The sequence below is a fragment of the Ornithodoros turicata genome, unplaced genomic scaffold (assembly GCF_037126465.1).
Source record: "Ornithodoros turicata isolate Travis unplaced genomic scaffold, ASM3712646v1 Chromosome65, whole genome shotgun sequence".
Lineage (NCBI taxonomy): Eukaryota > Metazoa > Arthropoda > Arachnida > Ixodida > Argasidae > Ornithodoros > Ornithodoros turicata.
In genome coordinates, this window is record NW_026999387.1 from 575,244 (window position 1) to 600,149 (window position 24,906).

At 52.0% G+C, this 24,906-nt stretch overlaps 1 protein-coding gene and 1 long non-coding RNA gene across 8 annotated transcripts in view; both read left to right on the forward strand.

Annotated features, from left to right (window-relative positions):
- Positions 1 to 24,906, forward strand: part of LOC135374478 (caspase-7-like) — a 319,855-nt gene that overhangs the window by 268,515 nt on the left and 26,434 nt on the right. The gene's annotated exons all lie outside the window — the stretch shown is intronic.
- LOC135374469 (uncharacterized) lies at positions 9,180 to 9,976 on the forward strand. The gene is made up of 3 exons (XR_010416916.1): positions 9,180 to 9,225; positions 9,283 to 9,413; positions 9,819 to 9,976. It is a non-coding gene; the product is annotated as an uncharacterized LOC135374469 (long non-coding RNA).

A 24,906-nucleotide genomic window follows, 5' to 3' on the forward strand; every position in this document is an offset into this window, starting at 1 on the left:
TTCGACCGTCAAGTAGCCCTTGGGCAGCGCCCATTGTCCTAGTGCAAAAGAAAGACGGCACCAAAAGGTTTTGCGTCGACTACAGACGTCTCAACACCGTGACCTACAAGGACGCATTTCCCCTGCCACGGATAGACGATACGCTTGAGCTTCTCTCCGGTGCAACTCATTTCAGCACATTAGACCTCGCATCGGGGTACTGGCAAGTCGAGATGGACCCCGCGTCACGAAACCATACAGCGTTCACGACACATTACGGACTGTACGAGTTCAACGTCCTTCCGTTCGGTCTCTGCAATGCTCCTGCCACCTTTCAGAGGCTCATGCAACAAGTCCTTGGCCGAGGTCAAGGGTGACGGAGCGTTGACCGTAAGTTGAGATGGTGGACTTGTTGACGGCCTGCAAAGCCAAGTCTGGTTGTCGGTGTCGTTTTTCTGCGGGGGTTGGTGGAACGACGCTCACGTCAGCCCCGGTATCCACCAGGAAGCGACAGCCGGACACGCGGTCCGTGATCCGGAAGAGCCGGCTGTTGTCGCCCCCAGCCATGCCAGCCGTTAATGGTTGGGGGGAGCGTTTCCCGGCCACGAGCAAGGGGCCTGGCAGTTCCTTGCGGCATCGCCGAATTTTCGATGATACCAGCAGAAGTGGTGCTGATAGGGCGAAGGAGACCGTTGACGGGATGGCGAGCAGCGACGGCAAAACGGGCGCCGAGGGGAACGTGGTCGCTGCGGGGGAATGGCGTCCACCCGGTTCACCAGGGCGGCCACCGTAGTCTGGAGTTGCTGGAGCGACGTGCTGATGGCATTGATTGCAACGTCCACCGGTGGAGGGGAGGTGCGGGGGGCCAGGGCGGCAACGGCTCCTGGTGATGGAAGGCCAGCAAAATCCAGAATACGGTCCGTCATCTTCGCCAAGTCATCCAGGCGGGAATTTTCGCCGGCGGCCAGGATCATGCGTACATTGTGGGGCAAACGTTGTAGGAAGAGCTCGCGTAGTAGTGAGTCGTCCGTGGTAGGGCTGCCCGCGAGGTCGCGCATGCGGCGTAGTAGCTGTGTGGGCCGTCGATCGCCGAGCTCTTCCCTGTTCAGAAGCTGCTGCAATCGCCGCTCCTCCGAAGCCGATGTGCGGCGAATTAACTCGTCCCTTAAGGTGTCGTAGGGTAATTCGGGGTGAGGGTGGATGATTAGGTCGCGAACTTCCGCCGCAGCTTCGGGAGGAAGGTTTGCGATGGCGTAGCCAAACCTTGAGGCTTGAGAAGTGACGCGGCGTCCGTCGAAGAGAACCTCCGCCTGCGCGAACCACAGCTGAGGGTCGGAGATGGAGAAAGGCGGCAGGCGGAGCGGTGCCACAGAAGCCTCAAGCGGTGGAAGTGGCGGTGGCCGGCTGGGAGGCGAAGAGCTGGTGGAGTGCTGGTGATGATTATGACGCTGCTGCTACAGGGCTCCCCCTGTGGCGGATGACAAAGCTGGCGAGGAGGGCCGAGGTTGGCGGAAAGGTCGGGCGCCGAGGCCAAGGAGTGCAGGAGCCGGACCCGAGGCGGCGGGCGGCTCGTAGTGTGCGAGCTGCGGCGCCCAATGCACTCGACGTGGAGGGGGAGGAATGCTGGAGACAGGAGCTGAGCACGGACGTAGGGAGGGCGGGTCGGGTGATACCAGAGGTGCCGACTCCAGGAATGCGGGCTTGAGCCTGTCGATGGCCACAGTGTCAGGTCCCCGCGGAAGATCGAGGCGGAAAAACTTCCCGGCTCGCGAGATGACCCTATATGGGCCGTCATAGGGAGGCTGCAAGCTGGAGCGCACAGAGTCCCGGCGGACGAAGACGTGGGTGGCTTGATTAAGGTCGGGGCTCACGAACACGCGTGTTGCGGGAGCGGAGCGGGTAGGCGTGGGCTTGAGGCCCCGGAAGACCTGGCGGAGACGGTCGATGTAGGAGGAAGGGTCGTGCACGAGCGGGGCCGATGGGGTGAAGAATGCTCCGGGAAGGCGGAGCGGGCACCCGTAGACCATGTGGGCCGCGCTGCAGTCATCCTGGCGGATCGCGGCGCGAAGGCCAAGCAGGACGAAGGGTAGACGCTCGGGCCAGGTTGTGTCGCCGTGGTCAGTGGCGCGGAGGGACGCCTTGAGCTGCCGATGAAGGCGCTCGACCAGGCCGTTGGCAGCCGGATGGTAGGCCGTGGTTCGGATGTGATGGGTTCCGAGGGCGCTGCACAGGTGACGGAAGAGGGACGATTCAAACTGGCGTCCTCTGTCCGTGGTTACAGTGGACGGGACGCCGAATCGGGAAACCCAGGAGAAGAGGAATGCGTGGGCCACCGTCTCTGCCGTGATGTCAGGAATCGGCGTTACCTCCGGCCAGCGGGTAAAGCGGTCGATGCACGAGAGCAGGTAGCGGTAGCCTTTGGCCAGAGGAAGCGGGCCGACCAAGTCGATGTGGACCTGGTCGAAACGTGCATCTGGCGGAAGGAACCGCGATGGAGGCGAAACGGATAAACGGATATAACATTCGGACCAGGGCCGCACCTTCGAAAGTAATATCTTCCGGGAAATGTGTTCCATCTTGGGAATCAGCAAGACCAGAACCTCCCCTTACCACCCGCAGTCAGATGGGCTGGTAGAGCGGCTCAACCGCACGCTCATCAACATGCTGAGCCTGTACGTGGGTGAAGATGGGACCGACTGGGACAATCAGCTTCCGCTCATGTTGATGGCATACCGTTCAAGCGTCCATGAGTCAACAGGGTACACTCCACACTTTCTCCTCTTCGGAAGAGAAATGACGGCTACCCAAGATATACTTATCGACACGTTCCAGCACATACATGGCGATCACCCTCAAGCAAGACACTACCGGCGCGCGGTCGTTGTCGACGTGGGCGGGCTTCAGGCGGTCAATGCTGACTGTGTCCTTTCGGCCGTTTACCGAGATGGTGAAATGCTTGGGTGAACGGGACAAGACGAGGTGCGGACCAGAATATGGAGGATGAAGGGACTTCCGGGTGGCATCCGTTCGAAGGTACACGTGAGACGCCGTGGCCAATTCGTGGGGAACGTGATGCGGGCGGTTGGAGGGTACGCGGGTATCCGTCGGACGAATCTGAGCGAAGGTATGGCGGAGGCGATCAAGGTATTCTGGTGCGGCTGTGGAGGGCTGAGCTGACGGATGGAAGAATTCGCTCGGGAGTCGAAGCGTGGTGCCAAATACAAGCTCAGCACTGCTGCACGAGAGGTCTTGCTTGACGGCAGAACGGACTCCGAGGAGTACGATGGGAACGATGTCAACCCAGTTGGTAGGGTCTGCGTGAGCCATGATGGCTGCCTTGAGCTGCCTGTGTAACCGTTCTACAAGGCCGTTGCAAGCAGGGTGATAGGCGGTTGTGCGGCTGCGAGATGTTCCCAAGAGCGTCGCGAAGGCGGCGAAAAGGTGCGCTTCGAACTGGCGGCCTCTGTCGGTGACTATTTTAGATGGGACACCAAACCGAGAGATCCACGATGAAAGGAAGGTGGAAGCGACCGTTCGCGCTGAGGCGTCAGGCATTGGTGTGGCTTCAGGCCATCTCGTGAAGCGGTCAACCGCCGTCAGTAGGTAGCGAAACCCTTGACAAGGTGGCAGTGGCCCGACAATGTCCAAGTGCACCACGTCGAAACGTGCGTCGGGAGGGGCGAGACGTCCTACAGGAGCTGTGGTGTGGCGAAAGACTTTGGTGGTCTGGCAAGCAGGACAGGAAGCAACCCAGGCTCGTATGTCCGCGTGCATTTTGGGCCATACGAAACGCTCAGCAACGAGCTTCTGTGAGGCGCGAATTCCTGGGTGCGAGAGGCGGTGCAGCGACTCGAAGACAGTTCTTCTGAGTGACAAGGGCACGAATGGTCGTTGTCGGCCTGTAGATGTGTCGCACGTGATACGGAGGGAGGAACCGGGAATTTCGAAATCTTCAAGGCATAGAGAGGAGGAAGACTGCCGGAGGCTTTGGAGCTCGGCGTCCGCTTGCTGCTCTCGAGCAATGCCCTCGGAGGAACAAGTCGTGCCGTGTATGGCGTCGATGCGGCTGAGTGCGTCAGCGGGACTATTGTCTGAGCCCTTCACATGCACGATGTTGGTGCAGAACTCCGAAAGGAAAGCTAGATGGCGCGTTTCCCGCGGGGAGTAGCGGGTGCTTGCAGATCGAAAGGCAAAAGTCAGGGGCTTGTGGTCGGTTAAGAGAGTGAACTTCCTGCCTTCGAGAAAGAAACGAAAATGGCGTACGGCCAGGTACGCTGCCAGGAGCTCTCTTCCGAAGGTGCTGTACTTGACCTCTGCCGGTTTGAGGGCCTTCGAGAAAAACGCTATGGGGCACCAGACGTCATCGATTTTCTGTTGGAGAACAGCGCCGACTGCAACTCCCGAGGCGTCGACCATTAGGACTGTTGGGGCTTCGTGCTGAGGGTGGTGAAGGAGTGTCGCGTGAGAAAGACTGGCCTTGATACCCTGGAAAGCCTGGCGGGCTGGTTCGGTCCACGTCAGAGTACGCGCACCGTGGTGGGCGCCGCGGAGGAGTTCTTCCAGCGGGCGTAGTGTGTGGGCGCAGTGCGGAATAAAACGTCTATAAAAATTGATGAGCCCGAGGAAACGTCTGAGCTGGCGGAAAGATTGGGGCTCCGGGTATTTCACGACCGCTTCGACCTTGGCGGGAAGAGGCGCGATGCCGTCACTCGAGCCGGCTAAATTTGTTGCGTCCACGCCATATCTGCCGCACAACCTTGTCGCGACCTCTGCGGAACATCCCTTCCAGCCGTTCGTGCTCCCTATGCTGCGCTTCTCCGCGAGTACCGATCTCTCACGCAGTCTCCGGACTGGACGAAGCCCGTGAGCCACGAGGTTGTGCACCACATAGTGACGAACGGCCCACCAGTGTTCTCTCGACCACGCCCCTTGGCACCTGAGAAAATGAAGATTGCCAGGGCCGAGTTTCAGCACATGCTGGAGATCGGCATCGCTCTCCCTTCTTCCGCCAACTGGTCCTCGGCTCTCCATATGGTCCCCAAAAAGACCGGGGACTGGAGGCCTTGCGGTGACTATCGCGCCCTAAACCTAGTTACCATTCCTGACCGCTATCCCCTCCCGCGTCTTCAAGACTTCACCGGCAACCTCCACGGCATGAGAACCTTTTCGAAAATTGACCTTACGAGGGCCTACCATCAGATACCCGTCGCCGCCGAAGACGTGCCGAAAACGGCCATTACCACCCCGTTCGGCCTTTTCGAATTCGTCCGCATGCCGTTCGGCCTTCGGAACGCCGCCCAAACATTTCAAAGGTTCATAGACACCGTTACCAGAGGCCTGCCGTTCGTCTTCGCGTACATAGACGATATCCTTGTTGCCAGTCGAGACCCTGCCGAGCACATCGAACACCTCCGGCTACTTTTCTCACGGCTTGCTGCACACGGGATCATCGTCAACGTCGCGAAGTGCGAGTTCGGAGTACCATCTCTAGAGTTCCTCGGTCACACTGTCTCTGCCGAGGGCATATCTCCGCTTCCGCAGAAGATCGCCGCCATCCTCGATTTTCCTCAACCTCAGTCCGTGCGCCAGCTCCGGCGTTTCTTAGGACTCGTCAACTTTTATCGGCGATTCGTCCCACACTGTGCCCACACGCTCCGCCCCCTCGAAGAAATGCTGTCCCAAGACCACGTTTCCCGCGGTCGCAAGAGCCGCAAGCGGAAGTCCCGGGACACTTCCTTTCCGCTCTCTTGGACCGACGCTGCTTCTGACGCCTTCACGTCCATCAAGTCGCTGCTGTCATCGGTAACCCTTCTGGCCCATCCCACGCCCGATGCAGCCACCGCATTTATTGTCGACGCCTCCGCAACAGCTGTCGACGCCTCCGCAACAGCTGTCGGCGCCGTGCTGCAGCAGCACGTCGGAACAGGCTGGCGACCTCTTGCTTTCTTCTCAAAGGCCCTGAAGCCCGCGGAGACGCGGTATAGCACTTTCGGCAGGGAGCTCTTAGCCGCTTACCTCGCAGTCAAGCACTTCCGGTACTTCCTGGAAGGCCGGGATTTCACCATTCTAACTGATCATAAGCCGTTGACATACGCCCTGCGATCGGCCAGCAGCCGCTATTCTCCTCGTGAGACGCGCCACCTCGCTTTTCTAGCCGAATTTACCTCTCGCATTGAGCACGTCTCCGGATCGGAAAATGGTCCAGCAGACGCCCTGAGTCGCGTAGCCACCGTCCAGACGCTATCGTCAGAAGCTCTAGCCCGCGCCCAGCACAATGACCCCGAGCTTGAGGCCCTGCGTAGCTCGACAACATCTCTGCGTCTTGACGACTTCCCCGTTCCCGGCACAGACCTTCTACTCTCCTGTGACACCAGCACCACTCCACCTCGTCCTTACGTGCCACCCGACCTCCGCCGCGCAGTTTTCGACTCACTACATGGCCTATCGCACCCAGGAGCGCGCCCAACACAGCGACTTATTGCTACCCGCTTTGTATGGCCGAAGATGCGCGCAGATATCCGATCTTGGGTAGCCGCCTGTTCCGCGTGTCAAAGGTCAAAGATCACGCGGCACACGTCTGCACCACTGGGACGTTTTCTGCCCCCGGACTCCCGCTTCGAACATGTCCACATTGATATAGTCGGGCCCCTCCCCATCTCTGCTGGACATCGATACCTCCTAACTGCCGTCGATCGTTTTACCAGATGGCCAGAAGCGGCCCCCATGTCCGACGCCACCGCCGCCACTGTCGCCTCGACCTTCCTTTCGACCTGGGTTGCCCGTTTCGGAGCCCCAGCTGTCGTCACCACGGACCGTGGCGCCCAGTTCGAAGCGAGGCTTTTTGCCGCTTTCCTCCAACTCCTGGGCACGCGACGGATTCGCACCACATCCTACCATCCGGCCTCAAACGGTATGGTAGAACGCCTGCATCGCCAGTTAAAGGGTGCCATCATGGCCCACGAGGACACCGCCCACTGGTCATCTGTCTTGCCCGTCGTCCTCCTTGGCATCCGCGCATCCGTCAAGGCCGACCTCGGCTGCAGCGCGGCCGAACTGGTGTACGGCACTACCCTCAGGCTCCCGGCTGACTTCTTTGACGTAACAGCGGTCTCCACTCCCCCCGGAACTTACGTCGACACGCTTCGTCGCGCTTTCGCAAACGTCCGTCCTGCCTCACCCCGTGTTCCCTCGCCCAGATCCTTCTTTGTCCCCCAGCAGCTGTCTTCTGCCTCGCATGTCTTCATGCGCCGTGACAGGGTCCGCCGCCCGCTTGAGCAACCTTACACCGGCCCTCACCCCGTTCTCCGGCGTTCGGACAAGTTTTTTACCATCTCGGTTGATGGCAAAACAGAAACCGTGAGCCTGGACAGACTCAAGCCAGCCTTTGTGGAGCCACCCGAGCCACCAGTAGCCCTCCCGCCTCCCTTCCCCACTCAGCCTTCTCTGAGCGCCACCAGACATGTCACTTGGGCTGACCGCTCCTCTCGGAGTCTGGGGGGGGAGGCAGTGTAGCAGCCCACATCGCCATCGTTAAGCCGCGGCCTGCACGCTGCACGTTCTTCCACTTTCGTTTTTGGTGGCAACCGCCACTGGAATAAACCCTCAGTTTTTTCCCGCAAATTGTGGTGTGAACACCTCGTTTACTTCGCTCCACAGAACTATCAAAAGCATGCGGATGTAAACCATTACTTGCCATGTCCTGACGTCTTATTTACGCAGCTGGGCAACGACACAGATGTGCCAACAGTCGTAAGCACGAGTTATCGAAACCGATGTATTCTTCAAGAACCCCAAGTTTCTTTAGCTTGAGATGGTACGACTGTTACTGGGCCCGAAACTGAGCTGAATATGCCTTTCGTTCTCGTTATTATTATTTTGTTTCCTATGCTGGCGCACCTCAACCGTCACGTGGCGGCACATAAGAGTTGTTTCGGTCGGCAGGGATTTCAAATAAATTTGACGAGTCGCCATCGCGCGGGACCGTGAGACGAATCATAGGAAAGCCATATATTTACCGCGATATGAAATAACGAAAAGTTCAGTCTCAATCACTTGGAGGAGATCCTTCGTGAACGGGACAGGATAAACGATTTGGTTGTTCCAATACATTCAGGTTCGAGAACCGCAGCATCGAGCTTTTCTGAAGCTCAAACGTGAGCGTGACTCTTCTGCCTAGCTGGTTGAAAACCTCCTGAATATTCTTAATTATCTCTTTGTCAAAAGCTTCCTCGCCATGACTCAATCGTTGAGACATAAAGATGATAAAACAGTTTTCGACATTGCCATGCCCAAGTTTTGGGGACAAAAAATTAAAGTGTGCTTCGCCTGCATTACACCCATAGACGCAATGCATTAGAAACTTATAATTTTATTTTGGCGGAGAATGGGGACACTTTTCACTGGTTGCACACTGAATCTTCTGAGGTCTATCGACAAGAAATTAAGCCGAAAAAGAATTATCCGTATATCTATAATCCCCTGGCGTTTGAAATATTACACGTTGTTCGCAATGGGACGGAAGTAGAGTTCGCGCTCCATCAAGATCTCGCAGTCTCATATACATCAACAGCTATCGCTTTAGGTAATTTTCCACCGCAGTTTCACAATTAGGGGGATCATGTTTGGAACCTAAAGTGCATATCTATATGTAGCGAGCCAATTTTGTTCTCGAGGGCATTAAAATGTAAGACAGCAGACTTAAGAAGCCTTAGCCTAACGACACTTCCGCATGTTGGAAAGCCCACTGTGCGTCTAAGCACGTGTAGCTGGGGGGAGGAATGGAGCTCGAAGGGGAGGGGGGTTGGCAGAGTTGAACGCACATTCCCCTCTCATAACCAGAACCCCAAGACGGGTTTGATAAAAACATCTGAACAGTAAAGGTGTGCTTTCACGACCAAAGAAACTGAAGAACATTTCTGGTGCTGCAGACACTGACAATGCTGCGTGTACTGCGTTGCCCTGATTTTCGTGTTTGAGAAATCGAACGCTCTATTCTTCTTAGTATCAATTTTTTAAAACTCTTTGTGGCATTATGGCGGCAAAAAGATGCACAAAATTCTGATGGCTATTGTGTACCGTTATTACCATGTGATCTGTCCTGCGATGATTACCTTTTAATGTTTACCTTATCTTTGACCGTCACTGTTTTGCATGTATAATGTATGCTTATTTTTTTGTTTCACACTTTTTCTTAATTTTTCCTCGCAGCAGCACGAGGAGGCTTGGTTGCCACCATTATCAGATTTGGTGGGTTGACTGCGACCTCGTATATTTCGTCTACCGACGTTATATACCTCTATTTAGGAGAAGCGAACGCAAGGCAATTTTTCTTTTTGTCTTCATGGGTACCCTTGTCTCGGCGACAGCATGCTCAAGTTGCGCATGGTCGACCCGTTGCGCCTCCGCAGTCCGGCAGCGTCATTCACGAACAAAATGTAAATGTCATCGAGTAAGACATATGCCTCTATGTTGAACTCACATAAGTGAATCGAGTACAACTGGGACCTGGCGTATATAATCGTGTTGCGTTTTCTTGACTTCAAGCCGATCATGGCGACGTATCTGTGCAGAACTTGACAATACATTGCCAGAAGCGCGCTTTCTGATCCTTCTTTTAAGCAAATGCTCGTAGATATGCATTGTTCTGTGCAACTGCCTGCTTATTTTAGCGGCATGTTTTGCGCCTGAAACAGTGCACGCTTGCTATTTTTCCGAACACTCCAGGTTGCGTTGTACTGGACTTCGATAAAGTACTGTCAATAGCCTGAAATAACGTTACCCCATTATTTGTATCACCATGGCGGTATACGATAATCCTTCTTTTTTGTGTGTTTTTATAGTGTACACGAGGGGTGCCAAACTGATTCGTGTCCGCGTGCCACACTCAGCCATGGAGGAACTACGCGAGCCGCATTCGACTGCTTTGGGTTAGCCTGCTTCTGATAAAGAAGTTCGAATTCACTCGGGAGATCACCAAGCCTAACGTTCTGTTTCTGGTAGCTTTGAAGGCACTTGTATCAGAAATCGACCATGCAGGGCTTGCTCAGCAATTTTGTAGAAATGTACCAGTAATCCTTATAAAGTAAAAATCTCACGCAGAGACAGGTTTAGAGTCATCATCCAAGACGTCCAGGAACAAGCAACACAGAGGCGGACAGGAAATTCCGAACTTGCAAGTTTTTATCATATGATGAGAGGTCCAAAAGATTTCAAAAACATTTCCGTTCTGGACTTCCTTTAGACTTCCTTCTGAAAGTCAACACGCTTTGGTTTGAACATATACTGAAAGTAATTGGCTTTTCTTTTGATTACTTCCCCCTTCCTCCCTGCACATACTACGTTGTCTCCGGTTGCCTTGGCCTCAAATTTAATTCAGTCTGCTGTGAAGTATTAAGGCAGAAGAACGCAAAATCACATATGAACAGGTGCGCTTTATTGAGACACTTCATTTAAGAAATCATCGACTCGATGCTTTCCTTGATCTCCCGTAAGCTGGTGCCTGCTTACCTTCACAGTGTTCCTACAGGTAAAGCGCAATTTTGAGCTTTTGTCTGAAAACATAGAATAGCATCTGCTTAATATTTTATGGCCTATAATGCATTGTGGCATCTGCATTTATTATGAGTAATATCACACATCCTGTACGCCTACCCCCCTATGGGGACAAAAGGTGGCCATTACAGTGTCGCGTACTTGACATTTACACACGCTTCCATGGATACACCAGTAATGTAACTCCGTCAAAGTGATAAATAGTGGTATAAAGAAGACCCCCAACTGTATTATGCATCCCCTCTCAATATACGACGGGTGTGAACCATGCGACTGAAGTCCTTTGTGCATGCTGGGAAAATACATTGAGCTGAACGCAAACTCAGAACCACGTGCAATATAGCTCACTACACGAAGCAGCTACAAATACTTTTTATATCATTAAGCTTATCCCTCCCTATATATGATGAAATAAATATAGCATTAGAAGACTCATCTGTAGCAATAATATAAGCCTCGAGGCATCTGTGTTCGAAATCCATTTGGCGGCGAATTTCTTGCTCACAAATTATCTACGCTTTGCAGTATCCGTAAACCGGCATCAATGTTCTGGAGGTTCTCGATCCGATGAACGTCCAGCATGCCCACATCGGGCCACTTCACAGAAACAAAAATCCACTTGGAACACGAAATAAACTAAATTATCAGACAACTTGTAAATGGTGCTACAACGCTCTCAAGTAAACATGGCAAAGATCAAGCGGGGAAAGAATGGATTGGCTCGGCTTGAAAGCCAAACAATGTTGCCCGACGTGATTCACTGTCATCAAGAGCGAGGAATTGAGGAGGAAAGGCGCGCTAAGAATGACAATATTGAAGAAAAGAAGGAAGAAATATCAGGTGTTACTATAATTACTATATAATTACTATACTACTATATAACTATTGGTGGCAGAAACGCGAGTTTGTCGTTTTTTAAGATGTAGCGCAAATAACTAAGTATTAAGTACCGGCCTTGCAGGAGTGCTCCTCGATCTGGCTTTGTTGTTGGGAGAGGAGGGGAAGATGTGCTATCACGTCATTTTCTCTCATTCTTGCTCTAGGAATGTACAACCCCCCTATTGTATAATCTATTACCGCTACACTAACCCACTTTATGCTTCCACCGATGTTTTCGTGTTTCCTTGGGAATGTCCTTGTTTTGATCGTTCTTTGGACTGCCTATTGACTTGTTTTTTGGAAATGAAGAAAAAGGAAGCCGAAAGGGCACTCAATAGATTTCCTTTTGCGTGACCCCTTTAGACTTTCAGGGAAAAGAAAAGCCCAAGGCCGTCTAAAGCAGTTGTTTGGACAATTGTCTACAAAAACGAAGAATGTCTGTGAAATGATTGCCTGAAGAAATTCTGCATATTTAAAAGAAAAGCGAAAGAAACCAAAGAATGTTCAAAAGATGTCAATAGGCAGGCAAATTTCATTTTCATAAAAGCATGAACCGGCGCACCGCACCGAATCAGTGCTGTTTTCAGACATGTCCCGGTCAAGCAGCTCGCCTACGCTGAAGTAATTCTTTGTTTTCAGTGGCCTGAACGCTTGCACAATATCAGCAGCGAACTGGCTTGGCGTATATATTAGATGACATATAGATTATAATATTATAAATTAGAATAAACTACAACGCAGTTGCCATCGGCGACATGTTTTGTGGCTGGACTGTCCAGTTGTCGACGTGTAGCGAAAAGATATCGCCATGCTGCATACTGTTCATAAACAACTTAGTCTTGTAGTGGCACTTGTCTGTTTCCTTCATAGCTCTAAATTATTTGGGTATGGTGGGAGGAGACAGCCAAGCCCGGTGTAGCAGTGCAACACAGCCGATGTCCCACTTGCTAAAAGCATTCGCACGGCTTCGTCCAGTGTGGTTTGCCCACAGCTAGCAACTCCGCACACGCGCAAGCGGCGCCTCTTGATTGTGAGCGGATCACTTGTTTCCGTGCGCCTTTGTGGAGCTCTCGGGTAGTATTTCGAAGCTTCGGGCGCGCTTTTTTTTAACCGGTGCGGAGGGGGAGGAAAAGATCTGAGAGGAGGTACATAATCATGGCTAAGACAATCGAAGACCCCTTCCCCTCCCCCCCCCTACAACTCCGCCATTGACAGTTTTGCTTTAGTGTCTGCAGATAAAAGGACCACCAAGTAATTTCAATAAATGAATTCATTCACTAACGAGGAAACAAAAACAGATTGAACATCTCTGGAACAAGTGTGGCATTTCAAAGCATTGAAATAGTTTAAACAATCCTTGTCAAGAGCGAGCGTCGACATGCGAGGCAGTTGGTAACAGTACCTAATGATAAACGGAAAGCAGTCAGGGACAAGGACAAGGAAGCGCACGTACTAACTGCTGCAGCAATTCGTCTGTGCTGCTTTCCGTTTATCGACTGAATTAAAACCGGAGCACGGAACATGGACAAGAACACACAGACGACACTTGCTCCACTATCAACAGATTTTTCAATGGCAGCAATCCTTAAATAGGAGTTGCTGAGGGGAAAGGAGGAAAACCAAACAAGTCACTTTTCATGTCCTACATGTGCCTTCTAGCTTAATTTATTCACGTGTCAGTGCCACAGACGGTTCGCTGACACAATTAACTTTGCCCAATCTCTCGATTAAAAGGGGGGGGGGTATGTTTATTGCAAAAAAAAAGAGGCAGGTAAAAAGGAAATGTCAGCCAGGCAGAAGTCGACTTGCTATTCCTTGTAAAAAACAGAAAAAAAAACAGAGAGGAAGAAAGACGCAAGCGGCACATGGGCAGCAGGGGGCATGACTACACGATCGCTCAGAGGCAGTCCAGGAGCCCAGAGTCACCCAGGAAGCATATTAACGCTCTGGTAACAGCCCATTGCTTATGCCCTACGGGGCCCAGTAGGGTGGCCAAAGAGAGGTCTCTGTGCCTCAAGGCAGATAGGCGGTGCGTGAGTGCGGTCCGAGGAGCGGCATATCTTGGGCAGGTCAAGAGTAAATGATGGGTGTCGGCGTCGGTGGAGCAGGAGGGGCACGCCGAAGAGGGACGCTGCTTGATCTTGAACAGGAACGATGGAGTACGGGCAACATTCAGGCGAAGACGATGGAGAGCCGACTCTTCCTTTCCAGACAGCCGTAGCGACACACTGAAGGCCATCTTCGGGTCAATGCGGTGGAGGAAGGTGTTGGCTGCGACAGTGTTTTCCATGAAAAGGCGGGTGTCGAACGAAAGGCGCCGGCGGATGTGTATGCGGCAGACGGATGGTGATAACGGGATGACAGTGTTGCACTCAGCTGCGCCATGAGCGCGCTTCGCTACTGTGTCACACGTGTGTTTCCCGGCAAGCCAATGTGGCTTGGCATCCACTGAAACCACACGGAGTGGCCGGAGGTGACGAGGAGGTTGTGCACAATCAGGATCAGTGAGCGGATGTCAGAAACAACTTGCGAGCGAGGCGAAGACAGTGCCTCCAGCGGCGACTTGCTGTCTGTGAGGACTGTCCAGCTTCCAGGTGGACGAGCGGATACAAGCTTCAGTGCTTCGTGAATGGCTACAACCTCCGCTTCGGTGGACGACGTTTCGTGGGGAAGCTTGAAGGCGTGTTCGATGTTTTCGGAAGGGAGGAACAGTGCTGCTGTGGAGACGCCCGCGGAGACCGAGCCATCGGTATATATTTGCAGTCGCTGGCTGTGTGCTCCAGGTGCTCCAGCACGAGGTACCGCAGGACAGGCGGGGGATGGTCGTTTTTGCTCGTGATGCCAGGGATATGTGTGTACACGGTGGGTGTGATCATCGACCACATTGGTGGGGTGTAAGACGAAGTAGACGCAGTTGATGGGACCGACACCTTCAGTCGCCGGACAGCGGCACCGAATGCCGACGCAGGGCAGTCATGGTCGATGTCCCGCAAGTGGTGTGTGGGATGACGAGTAAGGTATCGTGAGTAGGCGCGGAGGGTTTCCAGGTCGCGCAGAATGTGTGCTGGAGACTCCTTGCCCTCTGCTAGGACCAGATATGTGTCTGTCGTTTTGGGAACACCCAAGCAGACGCGCAGGCTGTGGGCCTGGATGTTGAGGAGCTCGCGTTCATTGGCTTTGCTTACGGCGTGGAGGACTGGGAGGCTGTACCTCAGGGTTCCGGTCACCAGGGAGGTGTGGACAAGCTTAAGGTCGGTGCAGGTAGGGCCCCATGACGTTCCAGAGATGCGTCGCAGGACATTGACGAGGACAGACAGCTGGGAGGACAGAGCTTTGATATGTTTGGACCAGGTGAGGCCCCAGTCGATGGTAATGCCCAGATACTTGTGGTGTGGCACGAACTCCACCGGCAAACCTGCAAAGCGTATCGGGAACTGACGGGATGATCGGGGCGTAAACGCCATGGCGACCGTCTTGGATGATGAAACAGACAGTCCCCGGTCGGAAAGATACTGGACAACATCATCAAGGGCTCCTTGCAGGCGACGCTGAATCGCGTCACGGCGCGTGCCGGAGGTCCACAGGCATATGTCATCGGCGTAGATGGTGATACTGACGTTGTCTTGGAGGTGAGCTGCTAGGGAGGCCATGACAACGTTGAACAGAAAAGGGCTGAGCACACTACCTTGCGGGACGCCGCGGCGAACAGGGAAGGATTGGGCGTCCCCTTCCGTAGTGCGCACAAACAAGGACCTGTCCGATAAGAGGTCCTGAATCCACGCCAGCATCCGGCTCCCCACGCCAGCCTCTTGGAGTGTCGCCACAACAGTACTGTGGAGTACGCTGTCGTAAGCCTTCATCACGTCGAGGAGGACAGCGGCGGTATGTAAGCCTTCAGATCGGGCTTGCTGCGCGGAGGAGGTGACGGCGATGACATTGTCAACGGCAGATCTACCTTGTCTGAATCCGGCCATCATCTGCGGGAAGAAGCCCGTACTTTCAAGGTACCAGGCGAGGCGCGAATGGACCATTCTCTCGAAAGTCTTCCCGATGCAGCTGGTAAGGGCAATTGGCCCTGGGGTTCGCTCGACGACTCCAGAACTACGGGGATGTCCTTGGACGAGGCTAGTGAGTTAGTGGGGGCTGAGGCGAGGCGGTCGCAGTACTCTTCCGCTATTTCGAGTTCCTGACGCCCGGAGGCAAGCGAAAGCGATCGAAATGGCTGGCGCTGAGAGACGGGCACATGGAGCCCTTTGAGCACCGACCACAGCCGAGACAGCGGCGTGCGCGGCGACAGTGAAGTCGCAAAGTTCCGCCAGTGAGTACGTGCCAGTTTGACCAGGTGCCTATGGACAGCCTTCTGAACATGTCGCGCCTCAGATGTGTGTTCGGGCAGACTAGTGCGACGGGCGCGTCGTTCCGCGCGGCGGCGGAGCGCGCGCAGCCTCTCGTACTCCTCATCGACGAGAGTGAACTTTTCCGGTATCCGCGCAACGCTGGTGGAGGACTGCGCGGCACGAACGACTGCTTGACAGAAGTCCCTTTCATTCATCGGCATGGAGTCTGCAAAGTCGGTCTCTAGAGCAGATCTGTAGGACGCCCAGTCAGTACGCTTGACGCACCGTGCGGAGCGCCGCTCCGTTCTAGAGTGCTGAATGTTGACCAGGACAGGCAGGTGATCGCTGCCCATCGTGTCAGCATCGACTTGCCACCTGGAGATCCGCGCAATGGAGGTAGGGGCCACAGTCAGGTCCAAGCAGGATGAAAGGAGAGTCGGCTGCACAAACGTTTGGGAGCCGTCGTTTAGGATATGAAGGTCGCGTTCTTCAAACAGGGCAGCCAAGCGACCGCCGCGTGTGTCTGTGCGCATACTTCCCCAGACGACATTGTGTGCGTTGAGATCACCACAGAGCAGGTAAGGAGGGGGACGCTATCTAGTAGCGCCGCGATCTCGCGCACATTGTAAGCAACAGCCGGCGGTACGTACAGTGAGACGGCGGTGAACACAACCTCAGCCAAGCGAACGGTGCAGCAGGCGTACTCGCCCACTCCTGTACAAGGAACAGCTCTCTTTACTGCCGGTATGTCGGACCGGACGAAGAGTGCGGCACGGCTTGTCCTGTCTGGGGGGTGCGAGGTGAAGGTAATATAGTTCGACAGGCGGAAATGTCCATTGATGCCACACTCCCAGATACACATTAAAGGAAACTTGTGCCGCCATGCGAACTGGCGAAAATCAGACGTTTTAGAACGAAGGCTTGTGAACGAAGACTGTGGTCGTTCGGTGCTGCAGGGGAGGGGAGTGCGTTGCTCTTCTGTCCATGCAGGGTGCGTGCGTGCGATCAATGGAGCGGCCAACGGCTTAGGCTACTTAGAACCTTGAGCCGGAGGCAAAGATGGTTGAGATGGCTGTTCTAGTCGCAGGATCGATTGTGCCTCGGCAATGGCTGCAGATTCGGGGCAGGCTGCGACAATGGCTTTCAGCGCCGCAAAGCGCAACTAGATTACCACTGCAGCTGCGTCGACGCCTCGTGTCCGGTCCACAGGCGGTCGACGGGTACGGGCTGATGCAGCAGGACCGATTGGGGCAGCAGCGCTTGCGTCGGGTGTCACGTCCGACACGGGGTCCGCCTGGGTCGGTAAAGGGGGAAGGGGGGAAGTCAGAATCACCCCACGACACTGGCTGGTCCATCTTTGGGGCAGGTGGAGGGGGGAGACGAGCTTCAGCGACCTTCGCAAACCGCTTGCGCCTACTTCTCCTCTTGCGCTCGTTCTTGCGGACCCTCTCTTTTGCCTCTTTGTAGCTGCTGTTCGAGCACGAACACACTCGTGCGATGCGCATTTGCTCTCTGAATCTGGGACAGTCCTTCGACGTAGCCATGTGGTTACCCCTGCAGTTAATGCAGGTGGGGTCGCTCGCAGGGCACGCTGAGCCTACATGGGACTTGCCACAGTTCGGGCAGGCCATCTCCCGGGTGCAGCATGCGGCGACGTGCCCATGCCTGAGGCATTTCTCACACTGGGGTACGCGTGGAAGGTAGCCTCGTACCGACATGGTCAGGAGGTGGAAGCTTACGTGCAACGGGGGGTTCGGACCGAGGAAGGTCAACCTAACAGCCCCAGCATCTTTCCGTATCCTCCTCGCCGCGAGGAGCGGGGGGTCGCACACAATGGCTTCTGTGATTTGCTGATCCGACAGAGACGTGTTAATTCCAAGGATGACACCATAGCTGGAGTTCGACGGACGAGGCTCGTAGACACGGACTGGAACGTTGCAGACCCTGTCGAGTCGCAGGAGAGACGCTTTCGCAGATGCGGTAGCCACGTCGACTGTAATAATATTCTTTGCGTAGTTGGGTCGGATTTCCTTTATCCTGCCGGGAGTTCAGACGTCAGGAAGTGGTTAATCTTAGCGAGGTTCGAAGATCGGTCCAGGGGCGTGAGGAGCACAGTGCAGTTCTCCAGGGGGCTCACTCGAGCACCGCTGCGCAGGTTGACCTTTCAGGACCGCTTGACGACGTCCTGGAAAGGTCGTTCATCGTCGGATGACGTTAGCGTTGAGCGGCTCGTTGACCTTTTACGAGAGATGACGGTGCCACGGCTCGCAGACGAGTCCGTTTCGCAGCCACTAGCCATTTCCGTTGAGGACCCGCTGAGGGGGTCGTCTGCCCCCTCCATGGCCAGGAGGGCACTGGTGGGCCTTCCAGCAAGGTGATGCGAGGCGTCTGTGGACCCCAGACAAGGGGTTTCCCGAGGAAGACGAGAGATAAGAAAAATAAGGGGTAATGCTGAGAATCAACTAAGGACGGCGGAGCAGAAGAATTGAGCGTGCGCTCACAACAGAACTTCGTCGTCGTAATCCGGCTTAAAAAGGCTTCGAACACTTCCCTCTCAGTTTGTGTTCTGAACCTATCATTTATCTGTGTTTTTGTAAAATCGGGTGTGCAACCACACTTCATTACATGCACCGCAAGTGTACCACTAGCTGTGCCTTTTTTGGTTTTGTTCCCCCTTTCCCCTCAGCAACTCATATTTAAGGATTGCTGCCATTAAAAAAATCTGTTGATAGTGGAGCAAGCGTCGTCTGTTTGTTCTTGTCCGTGTTCCGTGCTCCGATTTTAATTCAGTCCGGTACCAACCCAAGCAGCACAACGTACTGAAAGTCGAGTGCAATAGGGGTGGACGGTATGTGTCTTATCAATGTTCTTTAGTTTCTCGAGTCTGTTCAAGGCCTTCCACCAACCCGTCCACCCCTATTGCACTCGACTTTCAGTACATTTTGCTGCTTGGGAACAGGCCCACTCTGCCATTTTGATTTCCGTTGATCATTATCATTATAAATCCTTATCAAGCTCGTCACGCAGTGCCCGTTATCACCAATGAAAAGGAAGTGACCCGTGATAAGTGTTCACATCTCCCGTCCTCCTGTTTCCTTTCGGGTTTCACATGCGTCAACTCACCTATACATGTGTACGAACGTAAAGTTGTCTTACTTTCGCTACATGTGTCTTCGCAAGAAGCGCACTTTACCGAGACGTGTCCGCGAATCTTGGGCACGATAATGTGTTGTCGTTCAGAATGAATGAGTCATCGTATCAGCCGAAGTACATCATGCTACGTTCACACTACGTCATCGAAAGCCGCGAACACGGGGAACTCTTCCACCGCTTTAACGGCTTTCGCGACCCTCTCTTTCACACTGTGCTCCGAAAGCCCGGAATGCCGGCAACACTGGCATTACCTTCCTCCACTTCAACAACCGGTCCGTTTCATTCGTCGAACCGTACTCAAGCTCCACCCATATTATACTCATAATGTCGTTGTAATGTCGTAAGATAACAACTGCAAAGCACGTATTTATTGTGTTTTATACAGCAACCTGAAAAGCGATACCCGCTGCGAGCATCAGGCTGCATGAATCTACAGTAGAGCCCTGCACGGGCCAGGGCCCCCGACCCAGCCTGGGCTCGAACCGGCCCGCGGGCCGCACCGGGCTTGTTATTGGCTGGGTGCTCCGGGCCGGGCCGAGTCCGGGCTGACATAATACGCTAGCACCGCGGGCCGGGCCGGGCCCGGGCTGTTAAAATACGCCACCACCGCGGGTCGGGGCCGGGCCGCGCCGACAAATATGTTTCCGAGAGTCAGGCCCGGCCGGGCCACGCAGCTAATTCTACACAATGGAGATGCATTAGTTCATATCCTCATGCGCTTGCGTCATTCCTGTGGATATTTTGCAAAGACAAGCAAGGGATACTGCATTAGGCATATCATTCGACCCTCTAGAACATTCTGAAAGCCACTTTACATTGCTCCTTACTCCTCACGTATTTCACAATCACTTGGCAAAGCTTGCTGAGGGGGTATGGACTGGGAGAAGGAGTTTGTCGACAGCATCCTCTACCTCCGCAAAATCTTAACAGTGTAACGATAACGCCCATGCCCGCGTACGTTCTGGATTTAATTTGGTCTGGTGCGGTTATGGTGTTAAACCGCCATCACTTGTATGTTTGCCTTCTCTCCTTATAAATTTACTGATAAATTTGTTTGATAATTGTCAGAAACGCGTACGTCGCGGCTGGAAATACTACGCCGGGATCTACTCGCCGGGTCACCGGGCCTGCCGGGCCAGGCTCTAGTCACTGGGTCACAGGGCCGGGCCGGGTCAGGCCGCATAAAAATATGAAGGTCCGGGCCCGGGTCGGGCCGGGCCATTGTTCGATGCGCCCGGGCTGGGTGTAAGGACGTGTGTAAGGATTTGCTGTGAGCCAGGCTAGAACAGAACTCTGACGCCATTAGTGGTGGAAAGCTTCCAGAAAACAACCACAACACAATTCTTTGCACAGTTTGAAACCTACACTTCCTCGTCTACTGCATCACATTGAGACACTTAATACCATGCGCAGTTTTAGCCATGAGGATAAAAATATCTACCATCAATAATTTAAAATAAAATATCTACCATCAATAATGAAGTCGATAGCATGTGACAACAAAACAGAGGAACAAAGTGAGACAAGCATATTTACCTATGACAGCATTGACGAGTATCGGGTCGAGGGCATCTTTAGCTGGTCTCTCCTTCTGAGCATCGCTCTTCATACCAAAGAGGGATCTTCCTCGCAACTCTTCTTCGGCAAACACATGACGCAAGAGAGAGCGCGCAAGCTTCCCAGGGCCACTCTGACAACTGCGTTCCAATCTCTCAATAATGTTCTGTTCAACGAGTACTCTGCTGCCGATGTCGACGTGCAAGCACATTTTTGTTTCAAGATCAGAAATTTTCCCTTTCAGTTTTTCTCAGGCCCTTGACACGCAAACTGGAAACGGCAAAGTGCCTATAATCAAAATGCTACGTTCTAATTTGAATTTCACTTAAACTGCAACCAGCTGGAAGAGGTCTACTAGGTTACCTCAATGATGGTTGACATACCATGTGCTCACAGGAACGACATTCTCACGGAATATACTACTGGAAGAAAAACGAAAACCGTGCTCACGGAGCCGAAGTTCCGTCCCATATTATGTTGAGCATTCACAAGGTGCCGGAATATTGGAAGTACAGGGTGGGCGCTCTAAAAGGTCAGTAATATTTTCATGCGTGAGGCGATGCTTCTTTGACCGATACCCTGTTGACGCGAAGGCTTCCACTGCCTCAGAGTTGGTTACAAAGCACTTTGCAAGAAAATAAATACGACCACGCAAACTTTCGTCTCAGTCCATCGGTATAGCGCATAGGAAATGCCAATAGGAAAATGTGCCAAGTTTTGTGGTGATGTTTTCATCCATTCCATTTCAAGGAGTATAGATTTGTGTAGCTTCCAATTCTTTTCAGAACAACGCGTCCTAGAGTAGCCAGTCCAGAGTGACTCGAGACTAACATCTCCATTTTTTTCTTTTACAAATCAATCAATGCACAAAGACAAAATTCTGCGTGGTCGTATTACTTTTTTTACATAGTGCGTGGCAACGACGATATTTTTTACGTTTCTCTGGCACAAATTATTTACTGTGTGGTGGCAAAAGTCTGTCTCTCAATCGATATAGCGTCACAGGCGAGAATGTGAGTGACCTTTTATAGCACCCACCTTGTAGCGTACAGAGCCCTTAGCAGACGACATCGTCAGCGTCTTTTACTGTCGTCTGCTACGGAATATCTTGTGACTACGTCGCAGGATATTCCCCACGGTTAGCAGTGTACGTGAAGACACGACGTTGAGCGCCTGCGATCACGTGACAGCAGCAAACTTTGACGTTTTTCGCATGTTCCGCTGCAGCATTGTGGGGAATATCGCTCGTGTGAACACACGGTTACACGTCTGTCCTCAAAAAACAACAAGAACTGATGATGAATGTGGAAATCGTCCACGAAAAAGAGACAATATCTTCTGAGCTTGGAGTTGATGGCGCGGTACACCTGACGTTGCAAGCATCTGCATTTTACTGAGCTTCACTAAAAGAATAAAGAAAATAGATGGGCATGCATCCGAAGTGTCAAAAAATAATTTTTTTAGACTCACTGTATCGGCTTGCTGCGCGATAAGTACCTTCCTGGCACAGTTGTCTCCCCCTCCCCCCGCCTTCTCCCCCATAGCTTCCCGGCTGTGACTGGTTCCGAGAATCTTTGAAATTCCCATGAACATCTTTCTAAAACGTCGCGCAACATTCCAGGGTCATTTTTACGTGAGCATAAGAAATAGTGCGAACCTGGAGAACAAATTAATCAGAACATTTCACGGCGACACTATCCGTGTATTCACACGAGCGACATATTCCCAGAAGCGGAAGTTGCGAAAAATGTCATCGCCTTCTGCTGTTACGTGAGCGCTCAGCATTGTCTTCACCTACACTGCTAACCATGGGGAATATGCTGCGCCACAGCCACAAGACATTCAGTAGCAAACGACAGGAAGAGACACTGACGGTGTCGTCTGCTAAGTGCGCAGTACGGCGCTCCCGGTATTCGACACCGTGTGAATGCTCAACACTACACGGGATGGAAGTTCTGCTCTGTAAGCAGTGTTTTCGCTTTTTCTTCTGCTAGAATCTTCTGTGAGTATGTAAAAGCTACGAGATCTGCAGAGATGCCATATTTGCAGTTTAAGTTACATTCCCAGGTAGATGCCGTCGCGTGGGCAATATGTAACTAATGGATGACAAATTACCTAACATTCATTAAGTATTTGTTTAAGGTCTTCAAGGCAAATGTGAGATAGCAGAAGGGGAGCAGTGCTCGTTGAGATCCATAACATTATTAATCAATAATGAAACAACCTCACGTCACGGTGGATAATTGTTCTCTGCACTCTGCTGAAGTCAACCAAGCCCTAGAGTAAGTTATTTAAGCCATTGAAATTATTGATTACCAGTAAGTAGACGTGAATACACCTTAAGCAGCAAACAATGCTTCATGGTAGTTAGATTCGCTCACTCTAGCTCCCCGGCACTGGTGTCGACTGGTGGTTTCAGAGATTTTGGTTAAGCTGTGTTGGAACAGTGCGATTCTGAGCCAAAAGGCGCGTTGTCGTTATCACTGACCGCCGCCGTTCTACTACGTCGTCGTTGGAGTGAAGTGTCTGTAGAACAAAGACAGAGCACAGATAAGAGCAAGTGCAATGAGAGAGTTCGACCCATTTTCGAATCATTAGCGATTATTTAATACGATATCGGTATTGTGTTTTTTTTGCACCTTTTATTTCAAATGTGGAAGGGAAACTTGTGGGCTACACTTTTTTCGTGATGCTGACCAGCACGAGGGAGGCTGGCCCTTTACTTTGTAAGGAGCTCATATAAGGTCCCAGGCGTTATGTGTGAGCGATCACATCTGCAGTTACAGTTAGGGTCGACACCCTACATAGCTGAGGCTGATTAGTATACTATTATTATATGGCCCTTCATGAATGCTACCAAAAACTGTCGTTGATCCCTAATCTATATATACAGGGTATTTCTAGCTTTCACGAAATTTTTATGAAAAAAGTGTGAGGGCAGCATAGACGTCTTTTCCGAGTTGAGCTCTACGGCCAAGCGGACATCCTCTCGAAAAAAAAAAAAAAATGTGCAACTACAAGATGGGCTAATTACCTAAAATTAATTATTTAAATTTTAACTAGGGGGTTTCGTGCAAAAGCGAGATATATGCGAAAGTAGATGGATATACTATATATACAAAAGCGAGAGCAGATGGATATACTATCCTAGATGCAGGCTATTTCGGATTTAACAAATCCTGAAACACGTACGTTTAATATCCAATCCCCAATTTTGATATGCAAATGAGCCAAAACCGAAACCACTGCGACCAGCAACGTGGTGAGTACAGCCAATACCACCTAGACAAAGAGAGCCTCCTTTCTCATCAACGTGACATAACAGTAAAGAAATTTGGGCTTGCTGGTACACGAACACGGTAAAAAGCGCACTGCAAGACGAAGACAAGACACGTAAGAGACACACCACTGCTCTACCGGTGTGTCTCTTACGTCTGTTGTCTTCGTCTTGCAGCACTCTTTTCATCGAATTCGTGACACGACAATTAAGAGTCGGCCAATCAGGATCATATTTTAAATGGTTTTATATGGCCGTAGTCAATCATGAATGTGCTTTCGGTCGCCTGCGAGTTGTGATTGAACGTCCCCGCGTACTAAATGGGAAAGTTTGGAAGTAAAGCGCAAAACGGTCTCAATCATTTCCTAAGACTGATTTTCTGGAAAACGTCTTGCAAAAAAAAAAAATGTATTTGCGTGTTTATCTAAGACATTGGTAGTCATAGCAGTTTTAAGTTACCATCTTTCCTGCTGTTATTTCGCTACTTCAGAAAATGCAGAGCATTTCCGCAGGGCATGACTTTTGAACAAGCATGCAAGAAGGCTACGAAGCTAACAATCAGGCGAAAACATAACTCTTGGTTTTGCTATTACCCACCTTTGGCGATGGTAGTACACAATCTGGCATGTCTCTCTTGTATAGTATCTTTCGCCCCGGAGAGACATACACGGTCAAGAGCTTTTTTTTTTTTTTTTTGCCAATAATTTTGCCACATATTGGTACATTTTTATCTCATTTTAATTGACGAAAAGATAATTTCTTGAACTGAACTCTGAAACTTCCAAAGGCAACCTAACGTTTTCTTTGCAGAAATGGGTTCCCCTTGGTCATTTTACTCAGTATAGAACATAATCCAACTGGTAACGCAAAGGCGATTTCCAAAATAAATTCGCAGAAAATCCGTGGAAATGAGCCCTTGGCTCCGCCTCTTTTTTGACGGCTCTTAGTTTGAGCGCAAAGCTGCGAAGAAAGGAGGTTACATTGACACGCCACACGAGGAGAGAAAGCGTTACAAGCCTTACCCAGAGAAGCGCTCCGCTGCTAGGTATGAGCTTTGTCCCCTTTCAGTTTAGGGGTCACGCAGTTCTTCCTTTTTTTTTCGTGTTTTGCTCAGTGTGTTTGTTTGCTTTTGGGTGCGAGTGAACGCGCTCCTCCTGTACGCAGCAGTTTTCA